At 37.9% G+C, this 21,739-nt stretch overlaps 1 pseudogene; it reads right to left on the reverse strand.

The window, feature by feature from the left end:
* Positions 1 to 5,228: 5,228 nt before the first annotated feature.
* Positions 5,229 to 21,506, reverse strand: LOC138169870 (SCY1-like protein 2; annotated as a pseudogene).
* Positions 21,507 to 21,739: the final 233 nt, after the last annotated feature.

Below are 21,739 nucleotides of genomic sequence, written 5' to 3' on the forward strand. Positions count from 1 at the left end.
AATTTTAAGATGATTTGAGTTCTCATAAGTTTGAAGGGTTTGCCTCAGGTGTTTGTTTCTTTCTCAAGATATGTATTTAAAAATCTGTACCTTTAAGTAAATAACTCTCTTCAGAAATAAAAAAAAGAAATTAAGCTTAACCAAAGATTGATTCTTTTGTTTTTGTTTTTTGACAGATAATCTTTTTTTTTGCTTTTTTTTAGAAATTAATTGGGGTTAATTGACTTGCAAAAAGTCACATGGCTAGTAATTGTGTGAAGGGTCTGAAGCCTTATCTGAACTCAGGTCTTCCTGACTCCAGGGCTGGTGCTCTATCCACTGTCCCACCTAGCTGCCTCAAAAGATAATCTTTAAAAAAAATATTAATACAGACCATTCACCCACTAGAATCAACATGGGTGGCATCCAGACCAAGACTGTGAATAAGGAGGTACATGTTATCATTAAAATGTACTACATCTGTCCAGGCAATGACTTCCACACCCACAAGCTCATTTGTAAGGAGACTGCCATCATCCCCAACAAGAAGCTCCACAACAAGATCACAGGATATGTTACTCATCGGATGAAGAAGATCCAGAGAATTCCTGTGGCAGCTATCCCCATCAAATAAGAGGAAGAAAAAAGAGAAAGGAGGGATAACTATGTCCCTGACATCTCTGCTGTTGGATCAGGAAATCATTAAAGTGGATCGTGATACCAAAGAAATGTTGAAACTCCTGGACTTTGGCAGTTTGTCTAACCTGCAAGTTACCTAGCCAACAGTTGGCATGAACTTCAAAAGACCAAGAGGAGCTGTTTAATATTTATTTTTGCCTTCTTTCAAATAAACTTGGGAACTCCCACAAAATTAATACAACTAAATTGGAGGCAAAGGAAAAAATATGGCAGGAGCTATTTTACTCTATGTTATTATGAAAAAAAAAGTTTCTGGGGCCCATTAGGTGGCACAGTGAATAGAGCACTTGGCCTGGAATCAGGAGTACCTGAGTTCAAATCTGGACTTAGACACTTAACACAAAAACTAGCCATGTGTAATAGTAATGAAATTTAAAGATCCCCATGTAGTATTGGCTTGGTTTTTGTTTTGATTTTGTTAAAAACCCAGAGCTTGTTAATCCCACTTTTGGGATGGACTTGTTGACATGAAAAGAGAGGGCTGAACTGGGATGAGCTGGTGGCATAAATATGGAGAGACACAAGAGAGAAGCAGAAGACCTTTTTGGAAGCAGCACCTTTGGAGGAAGGGAGAGACCGAGAGAATTGCTGGGGGCCACTTTGAATTGCCCAGGACTTTTGAGAGCTGCCACCCAGAGCTGCCAAGGACTGAGGAGACATGGCTGTCAGGCTGGTCCTTTGTCTGTCTGTTTTGATGTTGTTTTGCCAGATCTGTCCACTGGTGAAGGACAGGGCTATTGTTGCAGAAGATTTGGAACCTTGCTGTTGGTTCAGAAGCCCTGAAGAAGGATTTTCTTGTTGTATCTTTACAGAAATCCTGGGAGAGGGTTTTGCTAATGTTTTCTGGGGTCCTAGGACTTTTCTGCAGACAGAGAATGAATTAATGAAGAGACTGGCAATGTATCTTGTGGCCTTGCTAAGCTTTGTCTTCCCAGGAACAAAGATTGCTGAGAACTTGCCTCATGTCAAGATCAAGAAGAGACCTCCATTTGGGTATTAAGTGCTGTGTTTAAGCTTGTTGTAACTCTGGGGTAGACTCAATTGTGATCCAGGGGTGGGGACTTTTTGACCTTTTTGTGCTCTGTGATTGAACAAATGAATGTACTTTACTTATAATTGGAAACTAAGCTCCATTTGAGAAGAGGGGCTTTGTGATGGACTAAATGAATGTACAGCCTAGGGGTGGAGTAGTATTTAGAAGAGGGACTTTGTGACTGATTAAATCAAGGTAATGTGCAGGGGTGTGGTAGTACTTGGAGATTATTGAATCACACTTAGTAAATGCTGTATTTTGAATAATGTTAAATTTTGATTCTATCAGTTCTTAATTTGTCACTGAATAAAATGGAGAGCACCTATGCTGGTATTTTGAACCTTGGAAAGTTGCCTTTGTTGGCATTACATCATGTGACCTTGGGCAAGTCACTTAACTGCAATTGCCCTCCAAAAAGCAAAAAAAAATAAGAAAAAAAAGAAACAAAAAACAGTCTCTACTAAAGAATAGATAGCTTTGTTCAAATGGAATTCTAGATAAGAAGGACTATACACTCAGTTTTCTTACCTGTACCGCTATATTATTTATACATATATATGTATAAATATGTATGTATGTATGTATAGATATATTCATGTGTATATGTATGTGTGTATATTGTGTGAGTGTGTGTATATGTAGGTATCCATTGTTATACTTTTCACATCACTGGGGTTAGTGAAAAAGTACTCTTGTGATCCAGAAAATCCATTTAAAATTTTTGCCCTCCTCCCCACTTAGTCTCAGGGAAGAAATCTATTTTTTTTCTTTTTATTTTTTAGGATATTTACAGTAACTTATTGTAAAATTTAGGTAATTATTTGGTCATAGACCCTGTATCACCTGCTGACCTTCATGTGTCATCTGTGGCTTCCACAAAATTCTACAAAATTCCTTCATTAGTTCTTATGCCAACCCATCAATTGGGATAGGGTAAGTTTTGATGTAGAAGGGATAACTATCTATAAATAAACTTCAAAATTTATTCACCAAAAACCCTTGGATTGCTATAAATATGTCTTGGAAAATGCAGTCTCACAAGTTTCAATTCAGACATGATAAGAAGGCAAGAAGTCAGGTCAAATGCTTCCATACCAGAGACATATGCGAAGTGACAGTGTCCACCCAACTGGGTGCCTCTGCTCAGCTGGGAACAGGAAAAAAGAGTCAGATGATCCTAAACAGTCCCCAGGAAACCCTGAAAAAAAAACATCTCTATGCCATGAAATATATCATACTGTATGATGTTTTATAATCATTATTCTTGAACTGATGATAGTTCATGAGGCTTTTACAACTTGAACCAATGAAAATAAGATGAATGAAATTTTGCAATAATTTCTGAAACTTGTCTAGAAAAGAACAAATGTATAAAGATTGGAAAAAGCAAATGTCTTGATCCTTTCTATATACCTACAGTTGCTTATCTTAGAGAAATATTGACTCAGGAATCAATCAAGCAACTGGGTTAAGAACAAGTTAAAATTCAGACTTAAAAGCTGTGCCTTATGGACCCTGGCAGCCCTGGGCATATAAAACCTCTAATTGTCATCAAATCATTTTTATTACTCATTTATCTTACCAAATTTTGCAGAAAGAGATGAACCACTAGTATCACTGTTTTCAGCTCTGAATGGGTCTGGTTAAGGTCATGTCTTGTGATCACTGAGAAAGGGAGGGGAAGACATGGGAGAAAGTAGGGCGAAAGGAATCAAACTGCATTCAGTATAAACAAATGACAGGATTCTGCATCAGTATAATACTGACAAGGACACTTTTGTTTTCCTCCACAAAAACTCTATGATTCTTTCTTGTAAGTCAAATTCTTCAAAGTCAAGCATACCAAGATGCAAATCAAATTACCAAAAATTAAAATGCAATAAGTTCTTCAAAAAACAAACACAAGATTCCTGAGAGTAAAAATGCTTTCAAAAATTATTGTTACCTACTACTAGTCATGTTGACTAGCTGTGCAAAGTTTTGTGGGTTAAAGAAAAGGTTAAAAGGCAGGTTTTCCTACAATGTTCAATTGTTTCCTTACTAAACTTCATTTTTCTTAGAATGTTGGAGGACTTAAAAATTGATTAAACCATTAGTTTATAAAAATTATATTAAATTTTATTCATATAAATGACTTATGCTGACTTTGTCTTCTGAGGCCCAAACAGATTGTCTAAGAAGATGTATCAATAGGTGTAGATGGGATCTACTTTGACCCTCCAGCTGAAGTCCTCTGAAATGCAGCTTTGATTAATTGGATCACCCCCACAGGTTTATCTAGGCTGCTGTCATGTGCTTGGGTCAGTGAAGTGATATCTGTTTGTGTTGGGTGGCAGGCTGAATATTAGTGTCTCAATGCTTATTTTAGCATTTTGGCCGTTCATCAATTTTTTTCTTATATCATCAAGAAGTGTAGAAAAATATATAATGCATGGATGAAACTGAAGAGAATTTGGTAGCAGTTGAAATTTGGTGTGTCCTAAGAGAAAGAATGGTCAAAAACACACCTTTTATTTATCAATTGTCCTTTGTCTGTTTGATGAGCCTGTAATGGCAAGCAAAGTAATACTTAGCTCCTTGTTGCAGTTATTCAAGTGCTTTTGAGCCTCACCTTTGATCATATCAAGCTTTTGTTGAAAACGGTAGACATGTAGACCTAAGTGAGTTTTGAGACCTTCCCTGCCGTTAATAGGTCTAACATCATCACATGGAGCCCATGGAGGGAGAAACTTGCTTAAAGAGGAAGGGTGGAGAAGGAAGTAACCAAGTAACCCAGGACATAAAAGCTCAAGCATGAGCTGGAAGCAAGAAGAATTGAGAGAGAGAGAGAGAGAGAGAGAGAGCATATTGGTGATGTTAACACTCTTGTCTATTATTCTGTCTCTTGTTCCGTGTTGGTATTACTGTGTCAGACAGAAGCACTGTTGAATTATGTTACTTTGTCAGTTGGAAGTACTTTGTTGCCTATGGTAACTTGTCAGACAAGCATACAATCTATAGAATTGTGTTGATTTCTCAGACAGAAAGTGAATTGAGATGATAGTGCTGACAATGTGTGTGAATAATGTTGTAACACTGTTAAGCTTAATGTGTATAAATATTGTTGTTTCTCAGTAAAACTTTGTTTTCCTAGAAACAGAAACTTTGGAGAGCTTGGGGTGGAGCAGTCCCTGTTGGCTACAATATGGAACAGTAGAAGAGAGCTGCCTACCTCTGAATCCAGGTAGTAGTTTGGTGAATACAGGGAACACCTGGGATAGTGCAAGAAGAGACATGGAGTTTGGATGTCAGCCTCAAATTAAGATGAAATGACCTTTACTTGGGTACTCAGTAGCGACTGATGATATTGCAACTTACTGTGATCTAGGGGTGGATAGATTTTGTACTTTCCACTGTGCCTTAAGGATGACTAGCTTCAGGATGATTGGAAGCCAGCCTCAAATCCAGATGAAAGAAGATTTTAGATGAGAACTCAATATTGATAGAGGAGATTGTGACTATTATTTTGTTAAGTTTTTCATTTCTTCAAGTCATAATGATACTCTTTCTGCATATTTTGTACGCCATTCTCTTCATTGTCAGATTAAAAAGCAGTTAGAAGGTCTGTTCCAATATTTTTAAAGATTTTGTCAATCTGACTACAGCATTAGGGATTTTCCTATCTTCAGAAGCATATATTTGATTGGTGATATCTGAAGATTTCTGTTGTTCTTGCAATATATGAAGTCACTCCACTTTGGCTTCATATTCCACTTTCAATCTAGGAATATTTGATGACCAAAATACAATAATTGATCTGGCTGAGATTAAGATTATTTTAAATACATAGAGAAATCAGATGAGGCAACACTTTCCAAGCAAGTTGCTCCTTGTTGATTCTACACTTCCTATGATTACCCTGTAAATACACAAAATTCTAATGAAGACCATAGGTTATTTGGAGGGAATTTGTTGTGGAAAGTTTAGAATGTCATCAAGTGTAAACCATTTGTCTGTTTTCCAATATATTTCATAAGCACAATGAGGAACATACATGAAAGCAAGGGAAAATGTTTGTAAACACCAATTTTTAATTCTTGGTATCACTTTTTTTTTCACTTATGGATAATTATTGAAATTTTGAAAGCCTGAGGAAAAGCTCCTGGATTTAAATGGAAGGAACTTCTAAGCCTCTACTAGAACACTGTTTTTAATTTAATCTGGAAGTATTTTGGTTAGGAATATTTTTTTTTTTCAGAAAAAATTAACAAAATCTAGAGAGGCCCTTCCCATTTAAAGATGGTGGCAAGTTCCAGCAAAATTAACTTATTATATTCTTCTTTGGTACATTCCATAGTAATTGGTAGAACACTGGGCAAAACAAAAGGTACTGTATCAGGGTTTACAAATTCTGAGGTTAAACAATGCACAATGATGTTACTATCATATTCTTGAGAAATTCTCATAGAAACTTATGGGAGTTATTTGAAAAATTGTGTTTCCTGAAGATTATGTTTTTTTTAATTAGGGAACAAAATATAATAGTATTACTGTACTAACACCATAAAGAAGGAAATTTTCATCATTTAATTTATGTCTGACTTGATTGTTGGAGTTACTTTTAAAAGTAATTTTTCATGTTCCCAGAATCCCTCAGGTATATGTAATAGCAAGCAAAAGGTACTTAGCACCTTGTTAAGTTGAGCCTTTCACATGATTATATCAAGTCTTTGTTAAGAAACAGAACTTGTGAAAGCAACAGTGGGAGGGATTTGCCAAATACAGGAACAGGAATGACTTAAGAGGTGGGTGAAACTGGGAGAAGCTAATGACCATATAAAAGCAGAAGCATGAGCTCAGAAAGAGCAGAAGTGAGAAGGGAACACTTGTGGTGGACATCACACTGTTTGTTCTGTCAGCGTTGATTTCTGTTTGTAATATTTTATATAGAAGACATGGGACATTACTGGAAGTCCTGAAATATAATTTTCTTGTCTGTTTACAGAAGTTCTGAAGGAGTTTTTCAGAGGTCATGGGATTATACTGCCAATCTGTGCTGAATTGTCAGACTTGGTTTGTGTTTCTGTGTTGATTTGACTGTCAGATAGTGAACTGATGATGGTACCAGAAATGTGTGTGAGTGTTGTTTTGGCTCTGTTAAACTTTTTCTTCCAAGAAACAGGAACTGCAAAGGATTTGAGGAGGACTGGATACTGTGAACTTCAATATGGAAAGGCAGCTGGATGAGGAGTTGAGACCTGCCTGCCTGTGAATCCAGGTGATGGTAATGGGAATGTAAATTTTAAAGATCTTCCCTGCCCCTAGGCTAAAGTGCACCTGGAGCCTGGGGTGGGAGGCTTGTTTTTCAGTAGACACTTCTTGATTGGCCAGTGAGTCAATAAGGTTGTTACATTCTCTGAGCCAGGAGAAGGCTATATAAGCCCTGATGTGTAGCTCTGTTTTGGGACTCACTTTGAGAAGTGTTCTGTGATTTGATCTGGATTCTGGGAAGCCGTTGTTGAGAGCCCCCCTCCACTTTGAAAAACCCGGATGTTGAAACCCAGATGTTGATTTGGTATGGATGTAATGGTTGGACAGTTTGGGAAGCTGTCTACTTGGTCTGTTTCTGTCTTGATAATTCTGCCTGTATTCTGAAGTTCGGGGTGCTGACCTTTTTCCCCTGAATGAGATAAACGATATATGTTTGACTGATTAAAATAAGCTTGTTAACCTCTTTTGAGTTGCTTTCCTTTATCAAAGCAGATCCAAGAACCTGTGTTAGCAGACACCCTGGGGACACTGGGGTGCTTGCTGCTACAGTGATACTTGGGTAGAGTCAGGCAAGAGCTGGACCTATGAAAGAGGAACCATGGAATTTGGGAGCCAGCCTCAAGCCAAGATGAAAAGACCTCTTCTTGGAGACTTAGTGCTGACTGAGAAGATCGTGATTTACTATGACCTAGGGGTGGAAGAACTTTGTACTTTGTACATAGTATCCCTTAAGAATGATTGAGTTAAGGATGATTGGAGAGGCAGCAGAGCTAATGTGGCAGAGTAGAAACACAAACTTATTGTGAGATACTGCTCCAGTCACTTCCAACACATGTGAAAAACTTACTTGGAACAAACTTCAGAGCCACAGAACCAACAAAGTGACACAGAGAAACACATCTCCCACTGAAGGAAGCCCAGCAGTCAGTCAGGAAGTGTCTGTCACACTAAGCTGGGAGCCAAGCACAGTCCTACATGAACACATTGTTCTGATCCCAGGGTGGCTCAGACCAGAGGTACCAAGAGCAGACTTCAGGAGAGTGAATTACCAGCAGCTGTTGTGGTTTTCAGACTTCTCAACCATAAACATGAAAGACAAAGTGAAAGGTCAATATGGGACTCTGTTGGAACAGGGGGTGATGTAAGAGTGTGGTCTGGATGGTGAGAAGCAGGCAGAGGTGCAGCAGATGGATAGCTGCCTCCATGTGATTGCCTTAGGAGCTCCTGGGCTGCAGATTGTAGGTGGACAAAGCTACCTTTTAGAGGGTAATTGCTCTTGCTTTAGCTTGCTTGGATCTGGATCACAGTCTTGGGTAGTGGTCCTGGGGTGTGTGGCCCGGGCTGTAGAAAGGGTGCCCTCCTAAAACCTCCCCCCCCCGCTGCCAGGTAGCAGGGTTCTACAGTGGCAAAATGTTCAAAAGTCAAGTAATTAAGTGGCAACTTGAGCAAGCGAGAGCAAAAATGCAGACGCAGTGGTCAAAATTTGGATTACATTTTTTGGGGAAAAAAAAAAGCAGGATGAAGGCATGAAACAGGGAGAAGAAAACAAAGTCAGAATGCCTGCACCAGAAGCTCCAAAGAAAAGAGAAAAAAATAAGCTGATTACAAGCCATAGAGGATGTTAAGAAGGATTTTGAAAGCCGAATAAGAAAAGTAGAGAAAAAAAGGGAAGAAAAATGAGAATGATGCAAGAAAATTATGAAATGAGAGTCAACAACCTGGCTGAAGAAAATAAACCCTAAAAAATAGACTAACACAAATGGCAAAAGAGATTAAAAAGCCAATGAGGACAGGAATGCCCTTAAAAAGCCGAATTTGCCAGATGAAAAAAAAAGACTCTCAAAAGTTCACTGAAGAGAATCATTCCTTCAAAATTAGATTGGAGAAAATGGAAAGTAGTTATTTGTGAGAAATCATGAGACTATTAAACAGATCCAAACAAATGAAAAAAAATAAAAGACAATGTTAAATATCTCACTGGAAAAACCACTGACTTGGAAAATAGATCCAGGAGAGACAGTTTAAAACTTATTGAACTACCTGAAAGCCACGATCAAAAAAAGAACTTATAAATTAGCCTTCAAGAAACTCTCAAGGAAAATTTTCCTGATCTTTTAGAACCAAAGGGATAAATAGAGGTTGATAGAATCCACAGATCACATCCTGAAAAAGATCCCCAAAAGAAAACTCCTTGGATAATTATAGCCAGATTCTAGAGTTCCTAGATCAGGGAGAAAATATTACAAACAGACAGGAAGAAACAATTTAAATACTCTGGAAAAACAATCAGGGTAACACAGGATCTGGCAGCTTCTTTTTATTTTCCATTATTCAAATGCATTATTAACTTCTGATTTACATCATTCATTTCCACCAGATGTTGAGTTACAAATTTTCTCTCCATTTTCCCCCTACCCATCGCCCCAAAATAACAGTCCCACAGGATATCCCCTCCTCCAATCTGCTCTCTCCCATATCTTCTCCCACACCCCTTTTGACTTTTCCAGTATGGCATAGTGCATCTCTATTCCCCAGTGCCTGTATATCTTATTTCCCAAATACATGTAAAATAGTGTTAATAATGACAGTACATACACACACATGTATATATATATATACATATCTATCTATCTATATATATATATCTATGTATCTCTATCTATCTAGATATATTTAAACATTTGATTTTAAAACTTTGAATTCCAGATTCATTCCCTTTCTCCCTTGTCACCCACACTTACTGGGAAGATAAGGAGTTCAGTATATGTTGTACATGTGTAGCTAATGCAAAACAATAACACAGTAGATTTATTGTAAAAGACTGACTATGTTTCCCTCCCTCCTATCCCACTTCCCACTTGTTCTATTCTCTCCTTTGATCCCATCCCTTTTCAAAAGTGGGTGCTTCCAACTTCCCTTCCCCTCCAGCCTGCAATCTCTTCCATCATCCCCCCTTTCATCCCCTTCCTCCCTACTTTCCTGTAGGGTGAGATACCCCATTTAGCATGTATTTCATTCCCTCCCCATGCCAAATTCAATGAGAATAAGGTTTATCCATTCCTTTTTGCCTTCCTATTCTTTCCCTCCATTGAAACCATTTTCCCTTGCTGCTTCTCTATGAGATAGTTTACCCCATTCTGTCTCTCTTGATCTCCTCTAATTAGATACCTCTCTCCACTCTTAATTTTACCTTTTCAGTATCATCCCTTTCTGTTAAATTGGTCCTCTATCTATGTATTCCTGTAAACATATATACACACATTCACATATGTATTCATACACACATATACCCTCATATATAGACATATATGTCTATATCTATCTACCTATCTATCTATCTATCTATCTATCTATCTATCTATCTATCTATCTACCTATATACATATTTCTATTCCCTTTTCATATCGAGAAATGCTTCAACAGTTACAATTACTCTTTATCCATGTAGGAATGTTAATACATCAACTTTGATAAGATCCTTATGATTTCTTTTCCCTGTTTACCTTCTCATGCTTCTTTTGCTTCTTGTGTCTGAATGTGAAATTTTCTATTCACCTCTGTTTTTTTCATCAAGAATGCTTGAAAGTCCACTAATCCACTGAATGACCACATTTTCCCCTGAAACATGATACTCAATTTTCCTGGTAGGTGATTCTTGTTTTTAACCCCAGCTCCTTTGACCTTGGGAATATCATATTCCAAGCACTTTGATCCCTCAGTGTAGAAGCTGCCAGATCCTGGGTTATCCTGATTGTATTTCCACAATATTCAAATTGTTTCTTCCTGGCTGCTTGTAATATTCTCTCCTTCATCTGGGAACTCTGGAACTTGGCTATAATATTCCTGGAAGTTTTCTTTTTGGGATCTTTTTCAGGAGGCGAGTGGCGGATTCTTTCAACCTCTATTTGGCCCTCTGGTTCTAAAACATCAAGGCAATTTTCTGTGAGGACTTCCTGGTGGATGATTTCTAGGTTCTTACTTTGATCCTGACTTTCATGTATTTCAATAATTTTTAAATTATTTCTCTTGGATATATTTTCCAGGTTAGTGGTTTTTATCATGATATATTTCACATTGCCTTCTATTCTTTCATTTGTTTGTATCAGTTTAACAGCATCTTGAATTCTCATAAAGTCATTAGCTTCCATTTTCTCCAATGTAATACTGAAGCAATGATTCTCCTCATTGAATTTCTGAGATTCGTTTTCCATTTGGCAAATTTGATTTTTGCCTTTTTGAGCCTCTTTTGCCAATTGAGTTACTCTATTTTTTATGCTGTGATTTTCCTCAGTCAGGCTGTTCACTGTCATTTCATAATTTTCTTGCATCATTCTGATTTCTCTTCCCAATTTTTCTTCCATTTCTCTTATCTGCTTCTTAAGGTCCTCTATGGCCTGTAACCAGCTTGTATTTTCCTTTGAAGATTTTTTGCAGGAGTTCTGACTTTACTGTTTTCCTCCTGTTACTTGCTTTGCTCCCTTTTGTCCCCCAAATAGGAGTCTAATGTTTGAAGCTTCTGTTTGTTTTTCTTCCTCTGCCTGGTCATGTCACCCCTCAATCACTTGACCTCTGGGCTTTTTGACACAGAAGGACTCTGCCACCAGACAGGGGAGTTTTCCTCCCAAATGCTTGGGTTTTCTCAACTGCCGGAGGTATTAGATTGGTGCCCTCTCTGAGGCCTCCACATGCTCTGGCAAGCTGGATACACACCCCAGAACCTCTACCCTAGACTGCAATCCAGATCCAAGCAGATTAAAGCAAGAGTGATTACCCCTCAGAATGGTTTCTTGGTCTCCCTACACTCTGCAGTCCCGGAACTCAAGCTACCATGTGGTGCTGGCTGGCTCTGCTGGGTGTCTCAGTGGCTTCCTACCCTAGGGGCAAAAGCCAATGCACTCCCACTTATTGGGTCCTAAAGTCTAGACTGCACTGACCTCTCACTTCGTCCTTTACATCTATGTGTTGGTAATTCTGGAAACGGCCCCTGGTTCTACTGATCTGTAATCCCTCTGGCCGGTGGCTGGTCAGCCCTGGGTCTCAGACCTCCAGCTCACGTGGCCCTGGGCTCAGCTCCTAGAATGTTGCACTGGCTGATTTCTGCAAGCCTGCTGGACTGTCCTCACCAGGAGGTTACCTTCTCTGTGTCATTTCTTGGGTTCTGCACCTCTAAAATTTGTTCAGAATCCCCTTTTTATATTGATTGGGGAAGGTGGAAGCCAGAGCTGCTCAGAGGTCTTGCTCTTACTCTGCTACCTTGACTCCCATTTCCCCCCGCCCCCCCATCTGGCAGCTTCTGCACTGAGAGATCAAAGGGATTGGGATATGATATTCTGGAGGGCAAAGCATCTGGGATTAAAACCAAGAATCACTTACCCAGAAAAACTGAGTATCATGTTTCAGGGGAAAATATAGTCATTCAATGAAATAGAGGACTTCCAAGGATTCTTGTTGAAAAAAAAAAAACAGAGATGAATAGAAAATTTGACATTCAGATACAAGAAGTAAGCACAAGAAGTTAAACAAGGAAAAGAAATCATAAGGAACTCATCAAAGTTGAAATATTTACATTCCTACTTGGAAAAATGATAATTGTAACTTATGAAACATTTCTCAGTATAAGAATAGTTGAAGGGAAAATAAATGTGTATATGTATATACATACATACATATGTATACATACATGAGGGCATATGAATACATATGTGAGTGTGTGTATATATGTATACAGATAGACATAGACTGAGTGCACGCGACCAATTGGATAGGAAAGGATGATTCTTAAAAGGTGAAATTAAGAGGTGAGAGAGGAATATAATGAGAGGAGATGGGGAGAAAAACAATGGGGTAAATTATCTCATGTAAAAGAGGCAAGGGGAAGCTGTTATAATGGAGGGGAAAAAGATGAAGGCAAAAAGGAATGAACCAACCTTATTCTCATAGAATTTGGCTTAGGGAAGGAATGGCATATGCACTAAATAGCTTATATCACCTGCAGGATGGTAGGAGGGAAGGGGATAAGAGGGGTTATGTTGGAAGGGAGGACAGGCTGGGGGAAGAGAAGTTGGAAGGAAACACTTTTCAAAAGGGACAGGATCATAGTAGAGAAAAGAACAAGTGGGGAGTGGGATAGGATGGAGGGAAATATAGTCAGTCTTTTATAATATATCCACTATGGAAATGTTTTGCATAGGTACACTTGTACAACCTATATTGACTTGCTTATCTTCCCAGTAAGGGTGAGTGATGAGGGAGGTAGGGAAAAAGTGTGGAATTCAAAGTTTTAAAATCAAATATTAAAATAATAATAATAATGATTATTATTTTAGATGTAACTGTCAAATAATATATATATATAGGCACTGGGACAACAAGATTTACCATACCCTACTGCAAGGTCTGAAGGGCATGGGGGAAGATATGGGTGAGAGAAAATTGGGGGAGGGGATATTCAGCAAGATTTTTGTTGTGGGGTGGTGGGTAGAGTAAAAATGGGGAGAAAATTTATAACTCACAATATTGTAGAAATGAATGTTGAAAACTAAAAAGTAAATTTAAAAAATAAAAAAAAAGAATACTTGAAAGTCCTTGTGGAGAATTTTCGGGGATTTTCCAGCCCCTCAAACAGAATGTTCCTCTTCCCTATACAATCATCTGAAAGCTTTCAGGGCCGATAAGCAGGAGGACGTATAATCTTTTTTGTTTCTGCCTCTGTTCGTGGTCCTGTGATATTGCCCAAATAAATAGTTAAACTTAACCAAGGGTAAATATAAACAAGATCCAAGTAGAGTCCTTGTACTTTGTCTCCATTCTACTGGGGCGCATGTAAACTCTGTGTCTCCTTGTACCATTGGCTCTGTATGAAATGGTCATGTAAGAATTAGATGATTGAATAAACACCTGTCTCATTATTCTCACCAATCACTAGCCCACCAACTGCTCTGACCACATTAAGTCATCTATTTCATTGAATGACCTTATTTTCCCACGAAGCATTATACTCAGTTTTGCTGGGTAGGAGATTTTTGGTTTTAATCGTAGCTCCTTTGACCTCCAGATCATCATATTCCAATCCCTTCAAGCCCTTAATATATAAAATTCCAGGGACAGCTATGTGGTACACTGAGTAACTGTGCTGGCCCCGGAGTTGGGAGGACCAGGGATCGGTTCTGGCCTCAGATACTTAACACACACACACACACACACACACACACACACACACACACACACAACTGGCCATGTAAGCTTGAGCAAGTTAAATGCAATTGCATATATATATTTACTTCCAGGTCTTGTGTTATCCTGATTGTGTTTTTACACTCCTCAAATCCTTCCTTACAGCTTGTAATATTTTCTTCTTGACCTGGTAGCTCTGGAATCTGGCTATGATATTCTTAGGAGTTTTATTTTTGGGATCTTTCTCAAGAGGTGACTGCTGAATTCTTTCAATTTCTGTTTTGACTTCTGGTTCTAGAATATCAGGGCAATTTTTTTTTAGAATTTCTTGAAGGATGATTTCTAGTCTCTGTCTCTGTCTCTCTGTCTCTCTCTTCTTAGATCTAAGCAATTGAAAATAATAATTGATCTTGTAGAAGTTGAATTTATATATTAAGTGCCATACCAATGAAACTACTAAAGAAATGTTTTATAGGTATAGAAAAAATAATATCAAAGTTCTCCTGGAATATTAAAAAGGTACAAGTATTAAGAAAATCAATTAAAAATAAAGGAAGAATAACTAATGCTACTGAATTTCAAATTATATTAAAATTATTAATCATCTGTCTAGCACTAGTAAAGAAATAGATTGGAAACCAGTGGAATATATTAGGTATATAATACCCAATATTAAATTGATAAATTCAAAGATCAAAGCTTTCAGGAAAAGAAGTCACTAATTTGACAAAATTTTGTTGAAAATTACAAAGATATTTTACAGGAACTCAGCATAAATCAACTTCTCATACTGTATCCTATGACAAAGTCAAAATGGATACATGATTTAGTCAAAAAGTATGATATCATAAGCAAATTAGAGGATCATGGGAAAATGTACCTTTCAGATATATGAATAAGAGAAGAATTTATGGCAAAACAAGGAATTATGAGCATCCTGGTAAGTAAAATTTCAACCACATTATATTAAAATATTCTTGAACAAACAAAACCATTATGGAAAAAATTAGAAGGAAATCAGGAAACTAGAAAAGATATTTTAGAGTAAGTTTCAGATAAAGGGCTCATTTCTTAAATATATTAAGAACTGAGCTCAATTTATAAAAAAAAACATAGTAATTCTCAAGCTTAACAAAGATCAATGAATATGAATAGGACAATTCAGAAGAAATCAAAGCTTTCAGTAGTGATGCAAAACCTTTTCTATATCATTATTAAGAAGGGAACTCCTTATCAACTTTGAGGTACCTCACAACTATCAAATTGGCTAAAAAGATAGAAAAGGAAAATGAAAAATACTGAAGGGGATATGGAAAAATAGGGACACATGGACCATTGTTGAAGTTGTGAAATGGTGCAACCATTCTAGAGAATACTTTGGAGTTATGCTCAAAAGGTTATAAAACTGGGTAATAGTAACTTAATTTAAAATTCTCCCTGTATTGGCTTGGTTTTTGGTTTGATTGTGTTAAAACCCAGAGCTTGTGAATCCCACTTGTGCGATGGACTTGTTGACGTGAAAAGAGAGGGCTGAACTGGGATAAGCTGGTGACAAAAATTTAGAGAGACACAAGAAAAGAGAGAGGCAGAAGAACTTTTTGGAAGCAGCATGTTGGAGGCAGAGAGAGACTGAGAGGATTTCTGAGGGCCAGTTTGAATTGCCCAGGACTTTTGAGACCTGCCACCCACAGCTGCCAAATACTGAGGAGACATGGCTGTTATGCTAGTACTTTGTCTGTTTTGATGTTGTTTTGCTAGATTTGTCCACGTGTGAAAGACAGTGCTGTTGTTGCAGAGGCTTTGGAACCTTGCTGTTGGTTCAGAGCTCCTGAGACTGCTCTGCAGACAGAGAATGAATTAATGAAGACACTGGCAATTTTGTGTGGCCTTGCTAAGATTCGTCTCCCCAGGAACAAATATTTCTGAGAAGTTGCCTTGGGTCAAGATGAAGAAAAGACCTCTCTTTGGGTATTAAATGCTGAGCTTAAGCTTGTTGTAACTCTGGGGTAGATGGCCTATTCAGTTGTAATCCAAGGGTGGGGAACTTTAGACTTTTTGTGCTCTGTAATTGTACAAATGAATGTACTTTGCTTATGATTGGAAACTAATCTCCATTTGAGAAGAGGGGCTTTGTGGTTGACTAAATGAATTATAATGTCCAGGGGTGGGGTACTACTTGATTGAATTACACTTGGCAAATGCTGTACTTTGAATGGTGCTATATTTTGATTTTCTCTGTTCTTAATTTTTCACTGAATAAAATGGAGAGCACCTATGCTGGTATTTTGAATGTTGGGAAGTTGCCTTTGCTTGGCATTACAACTGTGCATAACATTTCACCTAGCAAATGACTCTACAAGAATACATCTATCCTAAAGTGATTAAGTAAAAAAGGAAAAAGGATCTATATATTTAGAACATTTAAATAGCTTTTTTCTTTGTTTAAATTAATTAGTTTTTAGTTTTCAACATTTCCTTTTATAAGACTTTGGCTTTTCATAGGAATGGGTTTTGTATATTAACTATCTCTTTTTGTGGCAAAGAATTGCACATTGAAAGATCCTAGATAGCGGGGCAGAGTCTAGATGTTGGAGTCAAAACAGGACATCCTCTGGTCTCCAGCTTCTACCAACTCTACTTCATGTAAAAGGTGACTCTGAAGAAATGTTGGAGCTGCAGAATCCACAAAATTACACAGAGAAACTAAGCTCCTGCTGAGGACAGCCTAGAAGGCCAGCAGGGAGCAGCCAGCACAGCGCTCTGGGAGCTGACACCAGCCCTACACAAGACAGAGGTTTTAGCCCCAGGGCAGGCCTGACCAACTGCCAGCTGGAGGGACTTCAGATCTCCAGCAGCTGTGGAAATTTCCAGAATTATCAACCCATAGATGCTAAGGACACAGTGAGAGGTCAGTGAAGTGTGGACTTTGGGATCTGATAGTTTGGGAGTGTGTTGACCTTTATCCCCTGGAGGGAGAAGCCACTGAAGCACTTCAGCCATGCAGCCACCACCATGTGGCAGCATCAGCTCCTGGCCTGCCAACTCTAGGCAGAACAAGCAACCAGTCTGAGGGGTAATGGCTTTTTCTTTAGCCTGATTGGATCTGGATTTCAGTCAAGGGTGGAGGTCCTGGGGTGTGTGACCAGCTTGCCAGAATGTGTGGAGGCTTCATAGAGGGTACCCCACCTTTGGCAGCTGAGAAAAACCCATCTTTTGCAATGAAGCTACCCTTTCTGGTAGCAGAGTCCCAGTGTGGAAAAGAGCCCAAAGGTCAATTGACTGAGTGGCAACATGAGTTATTGAGGGAAGCAAAGTTAACAGAAGAATGAAACATTAGACTCCCATTTTGAGGACAAAAAGGATCAAAGCATGGGATAGGAGGAAGACAGTGAAGTCATAACTCCTGCACCAAAAGCTTCCAAGAAAAATACAAGGTGGTTACAGGCCATAGAGGAGATGAAAAAAGATTTTAAAAACCAAATAAGAGAAATGGAGAAAAAAAATTAGGAAGAGAAATGAGAATGATGTAAGAAAATTATGAAATGAGAGCCAACAACCTGACTGAAGAAAATAACACCTTAAAAATAAACTAACTTAAATGGCAAAAGAGGCTCAAAAAGGTAATGAGGAGAATACAAAGGAGAAAAATAAAATGCAGTTCAAAAGAAGTCATAATAAAGCGGGGCATTTTTAAAACTAATGTCAACTTAAAGTATTCTTAAAACAGTATGTAATGGAAGTTTACAATTTAAAATAAATCTTTTTGTTGTTTATTATATAATTAAATGCTTATTCTTGTTAATTTATTTTATTTAAAATAACAATATTGAAAAATAAATAACTATTCATTGTGAACAGATATTGAAAATATTTTGTTAAAACCTAACATTTGAACAAATAACAAAGGATGACTTTTGATCTTTTCAAATACAAAATTCACTTATCTGAGTGCATGATGTAAAAAATATTTCTCTTTTTGCTTTTAAAAATAAGTTGATTTTAAACTTGTACTTACTTTTTCATTTTATTTTAAGATTTTCAGAACCATAGAATTATTAAATGTTGAATTTTAAAATTATCTTAATATAATATATGAAAGAATCCATACAGCATCAAAGATAGATGAAAGGCTATTCTTAAAATCAAGAGTCTTAGATCTCTAACACCTTATGCATATTCCTACATAAAAAATTATAAAACAGAAAAAGGAAAAAAAATTGCTTCAACATTCATTCTGGTTCCATAAGTCTTCTAACTGAAGGTGGTTAGCATGTTGCATGTTGAATTCTTTGGAATTGTAGTGGCTAAGAATTAATAAATCCTTCAAAATAAATCTTTATAATGTTGCTGCAGTTAACAGATTCTTCCTCTGATAGGATTCCCTCCAATTTACATCAATTCAGAAAGATTTATGGGTTTTTTTTTCAGGAACCATCATTTTCATAATTTCTTACAGTAAAATAGTATTCTCTCACATTCATAAATCATAACTTATTCAACCATTCCACATCTGACAGCAACCTCTAGTTTCAAGTTCTTTGTCACCACATTCACAAAGAATTGTATATCCAGTCTTAGTACTCTTCCTACAATTCTTTGAACTGCCATTACGCTTACTAATATGGTATTCCACGATTCTAAGAAAGCTATCCTGTGATTCTGGCCAGCCACCATATCAGTGTGCACAGAACTTTCTTGGATCATAAGTTGCCAGGGGCTAGAAAAAGGACTGATTTTGTCTTTTCTTTCATTCATTTATTTATTTATTTATTTTCATTTTTCAAATGCTTTATTAACTTCTGATTTAAATCATTCATTTATGCCAGATTTTGGGTTACAAATTTTCTCCCTGTTTTTCCCCTATCCACCGCCTCAAAATAGCAGTCCCACAGGATATACCCTCCTCCAATTTGCTTCCTCTCATATCTTTTCCCATATGCCTTTTGACTTTAGCAGTAGGGCATGGTGGATCTCTATGCCCCAGTGCTTGTATGTCTTATTTCCCAATTACATGTGAAATAGCATTAAGAATAGAATATACATACATGCATATATATGTGTGTATATATATATATAATTTGAAAACCGTGAATACCAGATTCATTCCCTTCCTCCCTTATCATCCACCCTTAATGGAAGGATAAGCAGTTCAGTATAGGTTGTACATGTGTAGCTAATGCAAAACAATAACATAGTAGATATATTGTAAAAGACTCACTATATTTCCCTCACTCCTATGCCAACTCCCACTTGTTCTATTTTCCACTTTGGTCTGGTCCCTTTTCCAAAATGGATGCTTCCAACTTCCCTCCCCCCCCTCAGCCTGCCCTTCCTTCCATCATCCTCCCTCTCATCCCCTTCCCCCCTACTCTTCTGTTAGGTGAGATAACCTATTTAGTGTGTATTTCATTTCCTCCCCAAGCCAAATTCAATGAAAATGAGGATGACCCATTCTCTTTTGCCTTTCTATTCTTCCCCTCCATTGTTACCATTTCCCCTTGCCTCTTCTATATGATATAGTTTACCCCATTCGGTCTCTCCCGATCTCCTCTCATATTCCTCTCTCATGTTTTAATTTCACCTTTTAATTATCATCCCTTCTTGTTAAATTGGTTCTGTGCCATCTATCTATGTATTCCTATAAACATATATACACACATTCACATATGTATTCATATCCCCATATCCCCTCATATATATATATTTCTATTTCCTTCAACTATTTTCATAATGACAAAAGTTTCATTAGTAAAAATTATTCTTTTTTCCTTGTGGGAATGTTAATAGTTCAACTTTGACAAGTTCCTTATGATTTGTTTTCCCTGTTAATCTTCTCATGCTTCTTGTATCTAAATGTCAAATTTTCTATTCAACTCTGGGTTTTTCATCAAAAATGCTTGAAAGTCCTCTATTCCACTGAATGACCATATTTTCCCCTTAAACATGATACTCAGTTTTGCTAAGTAGGTAATTCTTGGTTTTAATCCCAGCTCCTTTGACCTCCAGAATATTGTATTCCAAGCCCTTAGATCCCTCAGTGTAGAAGCTGCCAGATCCTGGGTTATCCTGATTGTATTTCCAAAATATTCAAATTGTTTCTTCTTGCCTGCTTGTAATATTCTCTCCTTCATCTGGGAACTTTGGAACCTGCTTATAATATTTCTAGAAGTTTTGTTTTTGGCATCTTTTTCAGGAGGTGATCAGTGGATTCTTTCAAGCTCTATTTTACCCTCTGGTTCTAAAATATCAGGGCAGTTTTCCTTGAGAAATTCCTGAAGGATGATTTCTAGGTTCTTAATTTGATCATGGCTTTCATATAGACTAATAATTTTTAAATGATCTCTCCTGTATCTATTTTCCAGGTCAGTGGGTTTTTTTTTCCCATGAGATATTTCACATTGCCTTCTATTCTTTCATTTGTTTGTATCAGTTTAACAGCATCTTGATTTCTCATAAAGTCATTAGCTTCCTTTTGCTCCAATCTAATTCTGAAGCAAGTATTCTCCTCGTGGAGCTTTTGAGTTTCTTTTTCCATCTGGCAAATTTAGCTTTTTAAGGCATTCTTCTCCTCATTGACTTTGTGAGCCTCTTTTGCCATTTGAGTTAGTCTATTTTTTAAGGTGTAATTTTACTCAGTCAGGCTGTTGACTCTCATTTCGTAATTTTCTTGCATCGTTCTCAATTCTCTTCCCATTTTTTCCTCCACTTCTCTTATCTGCTTCTTAAGGTCCTCTGTGGCCTGTAACCAGTTCATATTTCCCTTTGAAGCTTTTGGTGCAGGAGTTCTGAGTTCACTGTTTTCCTCCTGTTCCATGCTTTGCCCCTTTTTGTCCCCCAAATAGGAGTCTAATGTTGGAATCTTCTGTTTGCTTTGTTTCCTTTGCCTGCTCATGTCGCCCCTCCATCACTTGACCCCTGAACTTTTTGCCATAGTAGAACTCTGCCACCAGACAGGGGAACTTTTGTCTGAAATGCTGGGGTTTAATCAGCTGCTGGAGGTATTAGTTGGGTGCCCTCTCTGACCCCTTGATATGCTCTGGAAACCTGGGTACACACCACAGGACCTCTACCCTAAATTGCAATCCAGATCTGAGCAGGTTAAAGCAAGAGCAATTACCCCTCAGACTGGTAGTTTTGTCCCCCTACACTCTTGCAGGCCAGGGGATGAAGCTGCACGTCTTGCTGGCTGTCTGTGTTGGGCATCTCAGAGGCTTCTTTCCCCAGGGGCAAAAGCCAATGCACTCCCATTTACTGGGTTCCAAAGTCGAGACTGGTCTGACCATTCACTTTGTCCATCGCATCTATGTGTTGAAAATTCTGGATCGCCATATCTGTTGGTTATCTGATATCCCTCTGACCGGTGGCTGGTCATGCCCCCCCGGGCTAAAACCTCTGACTCATGAGGGTCTGGGCTCAGCTCCCAGAGTGCTATTCTGGCTGATTCCTGCTGCCCTGGTGGGTTTTCCTCAGTGGGAGTTTAGCTTCTCTGTGTCATTTTGTGGTTTCTGTAGCTCCAAGTTTGTTTAAACTCCCCTTTTTGCATTGATTGTGGAAGGTGGAAGTTAGAGCCACTTAGAGGTCCTGCTTCTACTCCGCCATCTTGAC

Source organism: Petaurus breviceps, unplaced genomic scaffold (genome assembly GCF_028583685.1).
Source record: "Petaurus breviceps papuanus isolate PSGF00001 unplaced genomic scaffold, PetGlider_PUasm1.0 38, whole genome shotgun sequence".
NCBI lineage: Eukaryota > Metazoa > Chordata > Mammalia > Diprotodontia > Petauridae > Petaurus > Petaurus breviceps.